This window comes from Phascolarctos cinereus, unplaced genomic scaffold (genome assembly GCF_003287225.1).
Source record: "Phascolarctos cinereus isolate Bilbo 61053 unplaced genomic scaffold, phaCin_HiC Scaffold_2;HRSCAF=192, whole genome shotgun sequence".
In the NCBI taxonomy this organism is placed as follows: domain Eukaryota; kingdom Metazoa; phylum Chordata; class Mammalia; order Diprotodontia; family Phascolarctidae; genus Phascolarctos; species Phascolarctos cinereus.
Window position 1 is genome coordinate 259,198,537 of NW_027555625.1, and position 15,771 is coordinate 259,214,307.

A 15,771-nucleotide genomic window follows, 5' to 3' on the forward strand; every position below is an offset into this window, starting at 1 on the left:
CATAGTATAAAATGGGAGAAGCATCTTTCGAGCCATTTCAGAAATTGTTGGAAATTCTGTCCTAATCTCAAGCCAAAATTCATTTAATGATTTTTTAAGGAAACTCAAGTTTTAAACCTGTCACTTGATAACTTGGCAAATTCTTCTTGAATTTTTAGTGGCAGATGACTGAAATTTTTTGCTTTAATTGAGTATGATTTATGAACCCAACTTAGTTTTTTAGAATAAAAATTTGAAGGTATTTCTGAAACTGTTTCTCCAGGCACTTCAGATAATCAATTATAACTGTTAAAATTAAATCTTTGGGAAGGTTATTTTCAATTATAAAATCATCTGTAGCTGTAAACATTTCTAAAGAACCATTTCCACCCTATTTTTCCATATGTTAACTTTTTTTAGTAAAACTTTCAATTTTACCTTTTAACATAAATGTTACAATTTTTCACTTGAAGTGACATATTTAAATCATTGAGTTTTTTTGAGAATATCTGACAAATAACACAGTTTTGAAAGCCATAAGTCATTATGAAAAATATTAACAAAATTGGATTTCTGCTCAGTCAGAAATATAAGAACTTCATCTTTCAATTTCAATAATCTGTGTAAACTTTGCCCTCTTAAGAACCACCTTACCTCTGCATGTGGTAATAAGCTTTTGTAATAAAGGTCCATGTCTTTCCAAAGGTTTGAAAGCAAATGATTGTTAAGGGCATGGCTTTTAATGAAGTTAATGATTTTGAAAGTATTGTGAAGCACAGCATCTAACACTGGTGTTTTTTTTTTGTCTATGAGTGTGTTCCAACGTATCATGCAGTGAATAAAAATGATGTATTCTTTGCCACCAGTTTTAAATTTTGCTACAAATCTTATCTTCTTTCCTGTCATTGCTCCAGCACCATCTGTACAGGTTCCAATGCAATTTTTCCACTGTAAACCTTCATTTGTGAAAAATTTGTCAACTTTATCATATATATCTTCCCCTCTTGTGTGCCCTTCTAAAGGGCAACAAAACAATAGTTCCTCATGTATGCTTCCTACATAAACATATCTTACATAAAGTAACAACTATGCCATGTTAAAAATATCAGTTGTTTCATCTAATGGGATTACTAACTTTGGGCTGCCCTTAAGCCTAGTAATAAGCTTCTGGAATTGGTCATGACTAATTTCAGAAATTCTTTTGGAAATAGCATTATTCGATAAAGGAATTTTACAAATTTCATCCCCATACTTTTTCCCATGAGCTATTTGTGACATTTTAATAGCAGCAGGTAACACAAGATCTTCTATCATGTAGGGCTTTTTAGTTTTTGCAATTAAATAAGAAGTTTCATAAGATGCAAGTAAATACTTTTTGTTGACAGTAACAAATTTCTCAAAACATTGTTTTTTCTTTATTTGAAGAATTTAAAAGTCATTCAAAATATTCCTTTGGTTTATTGCAGTATGCTGCATGCTTGGCATTAAGATGTCATTTTAGTTTGCCTTGTGTCATGCTCTCCACGGCCAAAACTTCATTATAAATTAAGCAAAAAGATTTTTGTACACATCATCCTTATTAGAAGTAAATCCACATTGCAAAAAAGATTTGACATATTTTCTTTTTCTTGTCAATTTAGGTGGACTACAACCTGGTAGCAAAGACTCTGCCACATTGTCATCAGTATTTTTACCTCTTCTGTCTAAATTTAGCCACTTATCCATAACAAAAATATTTGTGTCCTAAAATATAAATTAATATAGCTAATGATTTCTCGAATAAATACTAACTTTAGTTTATTAAATTACATTTGTTTATGCTTAATTTAAAAAATGAATGTTCACACATACACATATAGTGGTGATGATGGAGAAATATTATTAAAGGGATTAGTCTTTACTTGCTGCAATTAAACACTTATGTTTCTATAAAAGAAGTAGATAACAGCAATTTAAAAAATAAAACATTCTGACACAATACAGTCCAAAGATATACTAATTTGACATTTACATGCTGAGGAATGATGGTAGGAAAACATTAAAAGTCTTTATTTTCTGTAACTAAACTATTATGTTTCTGTAAGAGCAGAAAGTTTTGTATGTACAGTAAAAAACACTGCAATTCATAACATACAATAGCCTTGATTCTGAGCCGAGGTGGTTTCTGGCAGCGCTTGTTGGCATTGCGTGGTGTGGCAGCATGCAGTATGGCTTCCAGTGTGCTATTCATCTTTCTCTGTTTTTACTTTGGTTTGTCAGTACCCTTTCTAAATGTGATTCCCTACTGCTGAATAAAATACCAGAGATGAGGTCTGACTAGAGCAGAAGAATGGGACTGTCACCTCCAGCATTCTTTACCCAAGTGTTCTTCACTTTTTTGCATGTCCTGGACTTTTTTGGTAGTCTTCTGAAACCTATAGACTCTTCTCAGAATACTGTTTTTAAATGAATAAAATAAAATGCATAAATTATAAAGGAAAAGGATTATATTGTAGTTGTACACATCTATATATATTATATGTAAAACTGTATTACTATACATATAAGTACAATATGACTATATATGGATATTTATATGAAACTATAACTATGTATATATGTAGTATGTATGTGTCTGTCAATCTACCTATCTATAGTCCATGGATCCAAGTTTAAGAACCCCTGTTATACCATGCCTCTGTTAATGCAGCCTCAAATTCTATTAGATTTTTCAGATGTAATTGTATGCTGTCAGCTCATCTTTAGGGTTACTGCCAGCTCTAGGATTCTGTGTTCTAAGGTCCATCCTAATCTGGAAATTCTATGTCCTAGCATATTATCCCTAAAGTTTCTTCCAGTTCTGATAGTCTATATTCTAAGGTCCATTTGGTGACATTCTAACCCCATTCAGAGGTTCCCAAGCATTTCTGCTCATTAGCCTAGGTTCTTCTTTATATCAAACCCTAATCTGCATTTTTATAATATCCATCCTTCATCCCGATTTATGGAACATCACATCACATATCTGCTCCTTCTTCCTCATGACAACTTTTTAGATGTTAGAAAAAAGCTATCCTTTTCCCCTTAAAAATCTCCCTCTCTTGGCTAAATAGCCTCAGTTCTTTCGATTTCTCCTCATCTAACATGATTTCTAAACTCCTCACCATTTCAGTTGTTTTCCTCTGGACACATTCTAGCTTGTCAATGTTGCGCACACTGTGTTCCAGTTGACTGGCCATTCCACATTGTGTCTCTATTCCTTTCCAAGGAGTACTGGGAAAACCATCACCTCCGTCTCCTCTGCCTCTTTCTGCTGCACATAGTTTGGTTGAGGATGTGAATGAAAAAACAATGCTTTTGAAACTTATTCTCCCCTGTTCTCCTCTGGGGACTGACCTAACCAAGCTTTACCTCCTGGTGCTCATCCTCAGAGGAGATGGATTTCTTTTTTAAACCTCCTTCTTTGTACTACCCCTGTTCCTTTGCTATGGGCAAGGGGGTGGAGTGGAGGGTACAGGTGACATGGGTACTTCTAAGTCCTCTCTGAACCTAGTGACAGGCATATGATTAAGCTATGAGCCAGCCCTCCCAAGGAGACAGAAGAGGTAGCAAAGAATAGGGATAGGGAGGGAGGATTTTGCTTTATTTTAAAGTAGTATTGTTGCCATGGCAACTAGATAACCTTTGAGATAGCGAGATGATTCAAATAGTGGAACCCAAGTGGTAATAAAGGAATACCAAGACATTCACCCCTCTCTCTTACACACACATAAACTTCTCTAGTGCCCCCACAGATACAAACAAACCCTTTCATTACCATGCCCCTACAGAAGCCCTGGACAGTTAAACTCCACTCCATGAAAATGTAATTGTTGATGACTGTGATAGATAATAACATAGTCCTCCCTCTTTCTCTTAAAAAGAGCATCATTTTGTTGATATATTTTGTCCTAATGACAGTCAATTTAACAGACTCTTCTACACTTGACAATTAAAGCCTCCCTCCATTTTATGAAGAAAAGCAATTAAGCAAAAAGGTGCTACAGTGAAACCATCTGACAGTGGATAGAATGTCCCCATAGTTCAGGGATGGGGAACCTGAGGCCTTGGAACCACATGCGGCCCTCTAGGTCCACAAGTGAGGCCCTTTGACTGAATCCAAACTTCACAAAGCAAATCCAGTTCTGTTCTGTGAAGTTTGGATTCAGTCAAAGAGCCATACTTGAGGACCTAGAAGGCCACAGGTACCCTACCTCTGCATAAGCCTTTATCTCAAAGCCATGGGGAAGAGGGAAGAATTTTTTATTACTTATTCTCTGGGATTTTCTTGATTTTCACTTCCTCAGAATTGGACTTTCTTTTAGTGAGCTTTTCATTTACATTGTTGTCATCATCATGAATATTGTTCTTTTGGTTCTGCTTATTCCACTCTACATCAGTTCATAGAAATCTTCCTATGTTTCTCTAAATTCTTATCTGTTATTTCTAGTGCTTTAGTAAAACTCCATTACATTTATATGTCATATTTTTTCAGCCACTCCCCCATCATTGGTCTTGTTTCTATTTAGTACTTTTTTGGGGTATATGCCTTCTGGTGGAATTGCTAAATCAAAAGGCATGGAAAGACTAGTCACTTTTCTTTACAAATAATATCATTTTCAAAGTAGGACAAACTAGAAATTCAGACTCCAATATGTTTTCTAGAATTAACTTGGCTTTCATCAAGGATTCTTGATGAAATCTACAATAACTACCTAATGCCTACAAAACAGTCCAAGCTCCTAATCTTTACATTCCTAATTCTTTATATTCAAGGCTCAAGGGCCATCACTAGACATAGTGATGGATCTGACCCTAAGCTACCATCCAAATTTATCTTTCTCTCCTCCTTACCTAAGCCCTACTTTAACCAGGCAGGTCTCTTCACTGTTCCCTAATATACCTTGTGCATATCCACCTCTGGCCTATACTCAGCCTATTCCAGGGTGTGAAATTCTCTTACTTCCTAGCCTAAACCATAACCCATGTCTCCTAATTCATAGTACATGGCTATTTATACTATGTAGCCTTGGGTGAGTCTCTTCCCATCTCTGGGCCACAGTTTCCTCCTCTGTAAAAAAGTGTGGTTGAACTAGACAATAAATAAATAAAGTCTCTCCCTGATAGTGAGATAGCACAGTGCATTGAATTCTGGACTTGAGATTTAGCTGAGTTCAAATAGAGGCACACACACTTATAACTAGCTACGTGACCCGGGGTAAGTCACATAATCTCTATTTATCTCAGCTTTCTTAACTGTAAAATGGGGATAATAATAACACCTACCTCCCAGGGTTTTTGTGAGGATCAAATGAGATAATAATTGTAAAGTGCTTAGCACAGTGCTTGGCACATAGTAAGCACTATATGAGTGTTAACTATTATTAGCTATTATTATCATGCCTACACATAATAGGTGCACCAAGAAAACAAAGCAACATGGAAAGAATAATTTTTTTGCAAATGGAAAATTTTGTCCTTTCTAGAGTGAAACAGGAACCTCAAAGCTGAGCTGTTTTTATCACTGGAGACTGTGCTCAGTAGAGCAAATTAAACCAGATACAGGAGCTGGAGATTTGCATATGAAATATTGAAAGTGTGAGCCCCTCAAAGAGGTAAGCCAGAACATTGCTTTCTGAATAAGAAATACAAACTTGCTGCTTGACTGGCTGGGATGCCTTCTAGGATAGAAAAGTTCAGTTGGTTTTGGAACGGGGGAGATAAAACCAAAAATAAAGAACACAAACACAACAACAAAAGAATCAATCCCAAACCCAGAGCATTTCATATGGAGGATAACTTGTTAGTAAAATAAGTAACTCATCTAAGTCTTTTCTCTTCTGTCAACCCAAATCTGTTGCTTCATTTGTCTCTCACTGGTCCTCCATCCATTTCCTGTTCTTTGTTTCTAAGCATGGTTCTCAGCAAACCCCAGAATGTATTTAAAATTTCATAGACTTCATTTAATTTGAGGTCTGTTGGGAAAAAAAAAGATATCCAGTCCAGTCTTTTTTCCTTCTTTTGTTCTTTATGACTCTCTTCTATTGTGTTTCTTGTGGAACAAACAGAGATGACCTTACAGGGAGATGGGGCTTTGGTCAGATATTGCCTCCACATGGAATTGGATGTTACCTGATTATTTGCAAACAATGCTTTGAATGACTGCCATTTAAAAAAATCTTTTTCAGTATTCAACAGGTGGATTGCCAAAGTGCTGCATTTGTACCTCTAAAATGATATAAAAACCAGAGGAAAGACTCCAGTGCTCTAGGTGAATTCTCCATGGAGAATTTCTGGAACAATATGGAGGTGTTAAGGAGCTGCGGTCTGTACTAGGGGAGACAAGACCCACATTGATGACAACATGGGTCTCTTAGAATTCCAAAGCATCTATTTCAGGGGAAACGTTGTGATAGCGAGAGGGAATATTTAACTACAGCATCAACCCAACTGTTAATATGTCAGCACAAAGTTCAGATCATGGGATAAATAGAGATCATTAGTACAGTGTTGATTTATATGCAAGTGACATAGGTGCTTGCTTGTTGGTCATTTCTGTGCATGCTCTGTATTCAGCACAGTGGCTGAATACAAAAATGCACTTCCCTGATTCTTAATCTAGTTTTCCTGAGTGGACCTAAATTTTAGTACTAGAGTACAACAGATAGCAACTGCTTGCCTGTGATCACTCCCCATCTTTTTTTTTTTTTAGGCAGTTTGGGGTTAAGTGACTTGCCCAGGGTCACACAGCTAGTAAGTTTCAAGTGTTTGGTCTGAGGGCTATTTGAACTCAGGTACTCCTGACTTCAGGGCCAGTGCTCTGTCCACTGCGCCACCTAGCTGCCCCTTCCCTATCTTTTAATGTCACAATAAAATATGCAATCCTGGGGTCATAGAACTTTAGAGCAAGAAATACTCCTAGAAATTATCTAGTTTTGTTGTTCAGCTGTATCTGACTCTTTGTGACCCCATTTGGGGTTTTGTTGGCAAAGATATTGGAGTGGTTTGCCATTTCCTTCTCAAGATCACTTTACAGATGAGGAAACTGATGCCCATAGAGAGGAAATGACTTTCCCAAGGAGACAGAAAATTAATTGTACAATTGGAGTGAGAACCTAGTCTACCTAATTACTCATCCATGGCTTTTGTGCATTTACCATGCTGTCTCTAAGCTGAAAATGGTTTAAGGTCATACTGGCTTTCTCTGATACCAGCTAATTGTGAGTAACATGTCTTTTCTGTGCCTCAGTTTCTTCATATGTAAAACGGAGACCAATGGGCTAGATAATCTCTGAGGTCCTTTCCAGCTCTGATATTCTCTATGTCTAAGATTCTATGGTATAGTGGGTAGATGGTTGGAGTTGGGGTCAGGTTGGGAAGTTTCACCTCTGACACAAACCTGCTATGTAACTACGGGCAAGTCATAATCTCTCAGTGCCCCTGGGCAAGCCTATAAAACAGGGAAAACCTTTTGTGTATTGTGATATGAATCCCTTTGGCAGTGTATGGACCCTTTCTCAGAATGCTTCTAAATGCGTAAAATAAAATACATATTATAAAGGAAAACAATTATACTGAAAATAAAAAATACTTTTAAAAGTTCAGGTTAAAAACCCTCCAGACATAATTTACATATGAGTTGCCATTTTGCATTGGTAGAGGTAGTTTCCATTTGGGGAGCTGACTACATAGTGATATAAAAGGTCTGGGAGGAAAATATTTTCAGCAGAGCTTTCACTTCCTTAGCCTTTTCTGGGCCTGTAAGTAGTAAGGATTCTAGTTGTTCTCTCCCTCCCCTCTTCACTGAAAACACTAGCCACAGTCAATATTATTTTTTTAAAGGAAACATTGCTGTTCATAGAAGCAGGTTTAGAGATAGAGATAACCCTTCCCGCTGGCCAAATGTGACATTACTTACATGCTGTGATCTGAGCAGCTGGGATGTTTCCTCAGCTTCAAAGTATCTTCCCCAGTGATGCTGAAATTTCACTGAAAGCAATTCAACCTTTTTCAATTTCTGCTTTTAAAATACAAATACTTCCTCTCCACCAAGTCACTGACACTTCAGTGGGGGTGAGTTTATCAGACTCCACCTACTATTGGTGGGAAGGGGAAGGGTACCTTGAAGAAAATTTGGTCGTGGATCAGATTTTTAGGAGACAAAACACTTCTGAATCACAGTGTGGAGGTGATACTGTTGTGGTTCATGTGCACATGGGAACCTGGTTGTATATTTTATATTTCAGAGCAGCAATTGAACTTTCATTTTTAAACATAGAAACTTGCTTTTAATATTTTTCTAAGGGCTGAAATTATCACAATTAATCATGGGACCAAAGAAACCTCTTAGATGTTGAGAAAACCCAAACCCTTTCAGATGTTTCCACACAGTGACACACATATTGTTTTCCTCTTGTAGAATGTAAACTTCTTGAGGGAAGGCACTATTTAATTTTTTTGTGTGTGTGTTTGTATCCCCACCACCTAGCATTATTACTTGGCACTCAGTAGGTGCTTAATAGTTGCTTGCTGATTGATTGAATCCGGATTGGTTGAATGATAGCAACTGTTGCTCACATGTAGCTGTTTCATGCAAAGGGGGTTATTTTACAATTTGTTCATCATGGGAGATTGTTTCCGTCAGAAAGCCCCCAAGAAAACTTGATCTAATCAAAAAAGATTTAGGGACAGGGGAGCCACTAGAATAAAAAATGGTTCAAGAGTATTTCAGAAGATGGTAGTATTAGAAATCTAGAGCTGAAAGATACAAATTGGCCACCGAGCACAAACTTTTTATTTTATAGATGAAACCTAGGCTTAAGGGAGTCTTGCCTGAGGTCACTGATAGTAAGCATCAGAGATCAGATTGGAGGCCAGGTTCTCGGGCACCAGAGTTGGTATTCTTTTCTATGATGCTTTTTCTGGTGGCTGTTTCCATGTTCCTATTCATAGCTAGGGAATGGGTAACAGTGAAAATGGGTCTAGTTAGGGGATCTGAGAAGTAAGTGCCAGAATTGGTGGACCAGGGGTCAGTGCATTCTGAGGCTTTGAGCTCTACCTTGTCAGAGTTACATGATCTTAGGAAAGTCACAACCTCCTCAAATCTGAGTTCCCTCACGTATAAAATGGGGGACATTAGATGAGATGATCTCTAAAGCCTCTTTTTCTAACATTCTATAATTCTGTGATCCTCTGGTTCTTCTTCTAGGGTTTCACATGGTCCTGGAACTGGGGTCACAGAGGATCGCCTACTCATTAACCATTGTCAGAATTGAGCGGAAGTACTAGGAGCCAGGAATTCAGCAAGGTAGGAAGAAATAACAAGGTTGAGCAAGGATCAAGACATCAACAACAAATGAAGTCAACAAGCATCCATTAATGCTTTTAAGTACTTACTTTAAAGTACTTACATTTATTAAGTGCTTACTATGTGCTAGGCATAGTGCTAACCACTCACAGAACAAATATAAGAAAAATTAAGATAGGCTTATCCTCAAGGAGCTTACATTCTAATTAGTGAAGACAATGCATAAAAGAGAGCTAAGAAATAGGAATGAAGGGAGAAGGTTCCTATGTTGGGGGATTGAGGAAAAAGCCAAAGAATCAGGAGAGGAGTGAAGAAGCAAGCATGGCTGGCCTGGGTACTTCCTCAAAATAAAGGTTCCTAGAGGAATTTACCAATTGGAGGAGGGGGCTGAAAGGGCAGAGGGATCTTTCATGGTGAGAAGGCTGCTAAGGTATGGGGGAGAAGTCTGCAGAGTCAGGAGCAGAGTAGGGAGAAGAGTGAAGGTGTGACCACGGTTGGCCAAGGCAATTCTTTTTTTTTTTTTTTTGGCTGGGCAATGGGGTTAAGCGACTTGCCCAGGGTCACACAGCTAGTAAGTGTTATGTGTCTGAGGCCGGATTTGAACTCAGGTCTTCCTGAATCCAGGGCTGGTGCTCTATCCACTGCACCACCTAGCTGCCACAGGCCAAGGCAATTCTTAAAAACAGTGGATTCTCTGACATTAGCCTGTCTAGCGTAAGCTCATGCAAACTATTTTAACCATTCATTTTAAAAGAACAAACACACACATCCTTTTTTTTTTTCTAATGAGGAGAAAATGTTTACACATATATATTTTTAAAGTGTAGCAGGCACAGGTAGCTAGAGAGGAAAAAAAATCTGGTCCAATCAACTTGGCTGTGTTAATTTGGCTGAATACCCTGCTAGAATGACCTTGGAACGAGTGGGGTGGTGGTGGTCTCCTTTTCTAGACATCATTAAAAAGAACACAGAGACTCATCCGTCCTGAGCAACTTAGGTATTTTCCCATCTCATTGTCACCTTCTGTCACCAGTGCACACAGTTTGGGCTGTAGACTTTGTCAGAGTCAGCCTGGTTAAAAAAAATCACACTATTTCTAGTGTGAGCTATTCACTAGGCTGAAGGAAAGGACTTTGTCTCTTGAGACTCCTTCCAGACATGAATCTGTGATGTCTAGGGGAGAAATTACATAATCAAAAAGACCCAGGAGAGTATATGCATTTGGCCAGATATTTGGGGCATTTGAACAATGATAAAATAAAAGATGACATTTTCGTTCCTTCATAACTAAACCATAGATTCAGCTTAGAGCTGTCATTTATACATGCAGCATCTGGGGTTGTTGAGTTGTGTCTGACTCTTCATGACCTGTGATTCATACTGTCCGTTGGGTTTTCTTGGCAAAGATACTAGAGTGGTTTGATAATTTCTTCTCTAGTGGATTAAGACAAATAGAGGTTAAGTGACTTGCCCAGGGTCACACAGCTAGTAAATGTCTGAGGTCAGATTTGAGCTCAGGTCTTCTTGACTCCAGGCTCAGTGCTCTGTCCACTGAGCCATCTTGTTGCCTTCTAGTATCTGGGGGTACTCTCATTCAAATACCCCCTCCCCTAATTTCCTCAGATTCCAAGTGCTTTGTGGGTCAGTACGTGTTAAAAGCCATAGCTTATGAGTCCCACCTGATATCTATGCCTTTTGCCTAGTAGCCAGTAGATACATTAGATAAAAATAAAAGACATTTATTAAAACAGAAAAATAAATAAAGTGATAAGAAAAGAACATACACACATGAGGTATACTTTCCCATAGGTTATCACATTGCCAGTGGAAGAGGTCACATGTACATGAAAAGGACAAACAGCAGAAACTCTTTTAGCCAGGCACATTCAAGTGGGTCAGGGTTCACTCATGTCCAGGGTATCTTGTGCTTTTGATGCTACAGTTGGCCAGTGTCCTCAGGTGATGTTATCATGCTATCCTCTATTCTCTATCAAGTATCACCTCCCTCCTCTCTGTCTCTGCCTCTGTCTGTCTCTCCCTCTCTCCTCTCTCTGTGTCTATCTCTTTCTGTCTCTCTGTGTGTCTCTCCCTCCCTCTCTCCTCTCTCTCTGTGTCTCTGTGTCTCTCTGTCTCTGCCTATCTCTCTCTGTCTCCCTCCCTCCCTGCCCCCTTTCTGTCTGGATCATTTCAGCTGAGTGTTGTGTCTCTATGCTCTGCTGGACATTTTTGGTCATCTCATGGTCTTAGAGATTCCAATCTCTGTTATTCTCTTCTGGGTTCTAGCTATTTAGGGTTATCGATTGGATTTCTCCTTACATCTTTGACTTCTGGCTTATAGGGAGAAAGAGTTGAGGGCGAAGAGAGAAGGAAACGAACCAAATAAGGAGAAGGCAATCATGTAGATGACTTGGAGAGGTCTGGACTAGTGAAATAGGTCAGAAGTTGAATTTAAGAGGAGAAATTGGGCAATATTTGGGGAAAGTTAAGAAAAATTTGAAAAACAATGTTCAGGCCCATAGGGTGGTACATCCACTAAAAGGCAGAAGGAGAAGAGAAGTAGTAATTGGTGATTACTACTCAGGGATGCTGAGGTAACTATTTGTCGACCTTGTAGAAACAATAGAGACCTGTTGTCTCTCTGGACATTTATCCCATACATAAGACACTCTCCCAAGAACTCCCCCTTCTCTCCTCAGACATTGCCGCCATCTTGGTGCAGGCATCATCACCTCACACCTGCCCTATGGCAATAAGCTGCTGGTTGTTCTCTCTGCCTCAAGTCTCTCCCCACTTCAGTCCATCCTCCTCTTAGCTGTCAAAGTGATTTTTCTAAAGCGTACGTCTGACCATATCACTTTTCTATTTAATCAATTTCAGTGACTCCTTATTATCTCCGGAATGAAGTGTAAAATCTTCTGGCTTTTATAGCCCTTTATAACCTGCTCCTTCCTATCTTTCCAGTCTTTTTATACCTTACTTCTCCCCACATACTCTGTGGTCCAGTAACTCTTGCCTCCTTCCTCTTCCTTGCACAAGACACTCTATCTCCTGGAACTGTGATTTTCACTAGATGAGCTCCATACCTAGATTGCTCTCTCTCGTCATCTCTGCCTCTTGGCTTCCCTGGCTTCCCTCAAGTATCAGCTAAAATCCCACTTTCTACAAGAAACCTTTCCTGATCCTCCTCTAATAATAGGGCCTTCCCTCTGTGATTATTTTCAATTTATCCTGCATATGTTTTGTTTATATGTAGTTGTTTGTATGTTGTCTCCTCCATTAGATTATGAACTCCCTGAAAGCAAGGACTATGGTAACAACAACAACAGCAATAACAACAATAACAACAATAGGTAATCTTTATATAATGCTTAGTTACCAGGTACCCATTGGACTATTTTGTGCCTTTCTTTGCATCCCCAGCCTTTTAGCACAATGCCTGACACATAACAGGCACTTAATAAATACTTGTTGACTGACAATTTCACATTTCTGATGATTCATGTAGCCACATACAATTTCCAGAAGGAACCTAAAAAACATTGCCAGCAATTAAGAAGGCTTGGGAAATAAATTGAAGACCATAGGGGCACAGGTTGTATTTTTCTCCCTGCTGTCCATTAAAAGAAAAAGGGATGTAGATAAGTTAATTTGAGAAATGAATAGATGGCTAAAAAGATAATAAAAAGATAGCGTCTGAGATGGAAATTGGCTTTCTGGACCACTGTTTATAATATAGTGTTGATAAATTCCTGGTCAGAGATGGAATACACTTAACAAAAGCTGATAAGAGTGTATTTGCCAGGTAGCTTTCAAATCTAATTAGAAGTATCAACTATGATTTTAAACTATAAAGAACAGAGAAGAGAGATTGCTTATGTATACAACCCAAGTTAGATGCTATAGCTTCACTTCTATCTGGGTCCCATTCCTGACTCTTTGGACCTTCTCCTTTATGTTCCAGCAACCATTTCATCCTGAAAGATCCCTCTGTCTCTGTGCCTTACTGTGACCATGCCATTTTGGAAAATGCTTCTACCCCTTCAGTTCCTTTCTTTGAATTGTCAGTTACTCCCAGAGCCTTGATTTAAAGGAAGAGCCCAGATTAGTCATATTTAAGCCTTCAGTGCTCTCTAGACTTCACCTTTCACCCTTAACTTTCTGGACTTTTTTCCTATTCTTTCCTTTACTTATACCCACTGTGGATACCTGCCCTCCTCCTCCAACTTACCAGCTTCCTTTTATACGTTATCTTTCTCCCATTCGAATGTAAGCTCCTTGCTGTGAAATGGTCCAACCATTCTGGAAAGCAAAAAAAAAAAAATGCCCCTGCAAAGTTATTAAACTGCATATATCTTTTGACTTAGCAATGCCACTATTAGATCTATATCCCCATGAGTTCAAAGAAAGAGGAAAAGGATGCATATATGAAAAAATATCCACAGCAGCTCTTTTTTTGTGGTGCTAAAGAATTGGAAACTGAAGGAGTATACATCGTTTGGGAATTGACTGAACAAGTTAGGGTATATGAATGTGATAGAATACTATGGTGCTTTAAGAAATGATGTAGGGGATATATTCAGAGAAACTTAAGAAAACTTGAATGAATTGATGCAGAGTAAAGTGAACAGAACAAGGAGAACAATTTATACAATAATAATACATGGTATAATAACATAAAAACAAACAACTTTAAAAAACTTAGGAACTCTGATCAATGCAATGACCAACTAGGATTCCAGAAGATTAATGATAAATTATGCCAAACACCTTCTGACAGAGGAGTGATAGACTTACAGTGCAGAATGAGATTTCTTTCTTTTTTCAGACATGACCTATTCAGCAATTTGTTTTACTTGACCAAACACGTTTAAAATGGGTTTTGCTTTTCTTCTTTTTCTTTCTCAGTGAAGTAGGGGGAAGGTGAGAGGGATTTTTGTTGACTGAAAAAAACTAATTTAGTAACAAAAAGTGCAAACTTTTTGAGGGCAGGAGATGTTTTTTGCTTGATTTTAAATTCTCAGTACTTAGCATGGTATCTGGCACACAGGAGATGCTTAACAAATTCTTATTGATTTGACTTGACTTGATTTAACCATAGTGAGTAGCCATAAAGGGGGAAGAATAGTTGCTGAGACACACAAATTCATAAAAGAAAAAAATCCAAGAAAAGAGACAGTAGTAATAATAATAGGCAACATTTACAGTGTACTTCAAGATTTACAAAGCACTGTGATGTATTATCTTATTTTATCCTTCCAAAAACTCTGGTAGGTAGGAGCTAGTGGCATATGGAAATGACATGATTTGCCCAGGGTCACACAGGCAGTCCACTATATTATCCACTCTATCCACTTTTAAAATCCATGGCCTCAAATGTCCATACACAGAATCCTCATTTATATGACAGAATTTCTGGGATGAAACCTATAACTGAACTGGTTCTGATATCTTATTGAAAACAAACAAAGGAAATAAAAAGGAGGAAGGGGAGCATGTGTCCACAGGTGATTATAGATTCCATCATAGATAAGAAAGACATGTACCAACAAAGTCTTCCTATGTTTAAATTGTCTACATATATATTCATTTTAAAAGATGCGTACAAAAGTAATAGTCTCAGGTGTGGTTCTTTGATGCTATTACATATAGGTTTACTGTTTTTATATGGATTCTGTTTAATATTTAAAAAGTGGTCTCACTGTTAAAGAGGACATGTATTTCAGATATAGGTTACTTTTCTGTCACTTAATATTCAAATCATTGGTTCTAAAACTCATGTTATCTCTTCAGTATGACCATCCATCCTTGAATAATCTAAATACAGATTTGGATCCTAGAAGTCCTCCAGAAGGTATACTTATGTGAGGAAATCCAGGAACCAGAGGAGGTAAGCATAATGGAGAGTATTTGGATTAATGCTAAAGGAGGAAGAAACAACAATGATTTTGCCATGGGAGAATACTACAGACCACATGGATGGAAGAGTAAATAGATGAGGTATTTGGGAAACAGATCACAGCCTGGAATACAGAAGCATGAGAGTCTAATATTGGAAGACTTCTATTATCCAGACATCTGCTGGAGCTTTCTATCTGCCGAAAACATAGCAGCTTTATAATTTGCCTTTGTAATAAATTCTATTCGGGACGTGGTGCTCACTAATAGGGAGGAACTGATGTCTGGGGTACAAATAATGGGAATTCTAGGGAGTGGAGTGTGTGGGTGAGTGGGTGGGAGGTGACTATTCTATTGTAGAGTCTATGAGAGCGGAGAGGAAATGCATGATTTTATATGCATCCTTAGATTTTGGGAAATGAAGTTTCAAAGATTCCAGAGTAAAGATAATTACTTATCTTTACTCTGGAATCTTTGAAACGAAATAAAAGTTTCAGAGGAAGTCAGCTCAGGAGGAATGCTTAAGAAAATTCTGAAGACACAAAGGGAAACAATTCCAATTAAGAGAAAAA

General features: G+C 38.0%; 1 long non-coding RNA gene across 1 annotated transcript; it reads right to left on the reverse strand.

Moving 5' to 3' along the window:
* Positions 1 to 350: 350 nt before the first annotated feature.
* On the reverse strand, positions 351 to 8,011 carry LOC110205085 (uncharacterized). Its single transcript, XR_002323505.2, has 3 exons — positions 7,916 to 8,011; positions 3,123 to 3,271; positions 351 to 2,414 (listed from the first exon to the last, which is right to left on the reverse strand). It is a non-coding gene; the product is annotated as an uncharacterized LOC110205085 (long non-coding RNA).
* Positions 8,012 to 15,771: the final 7,760 nt, after the last annotated feature.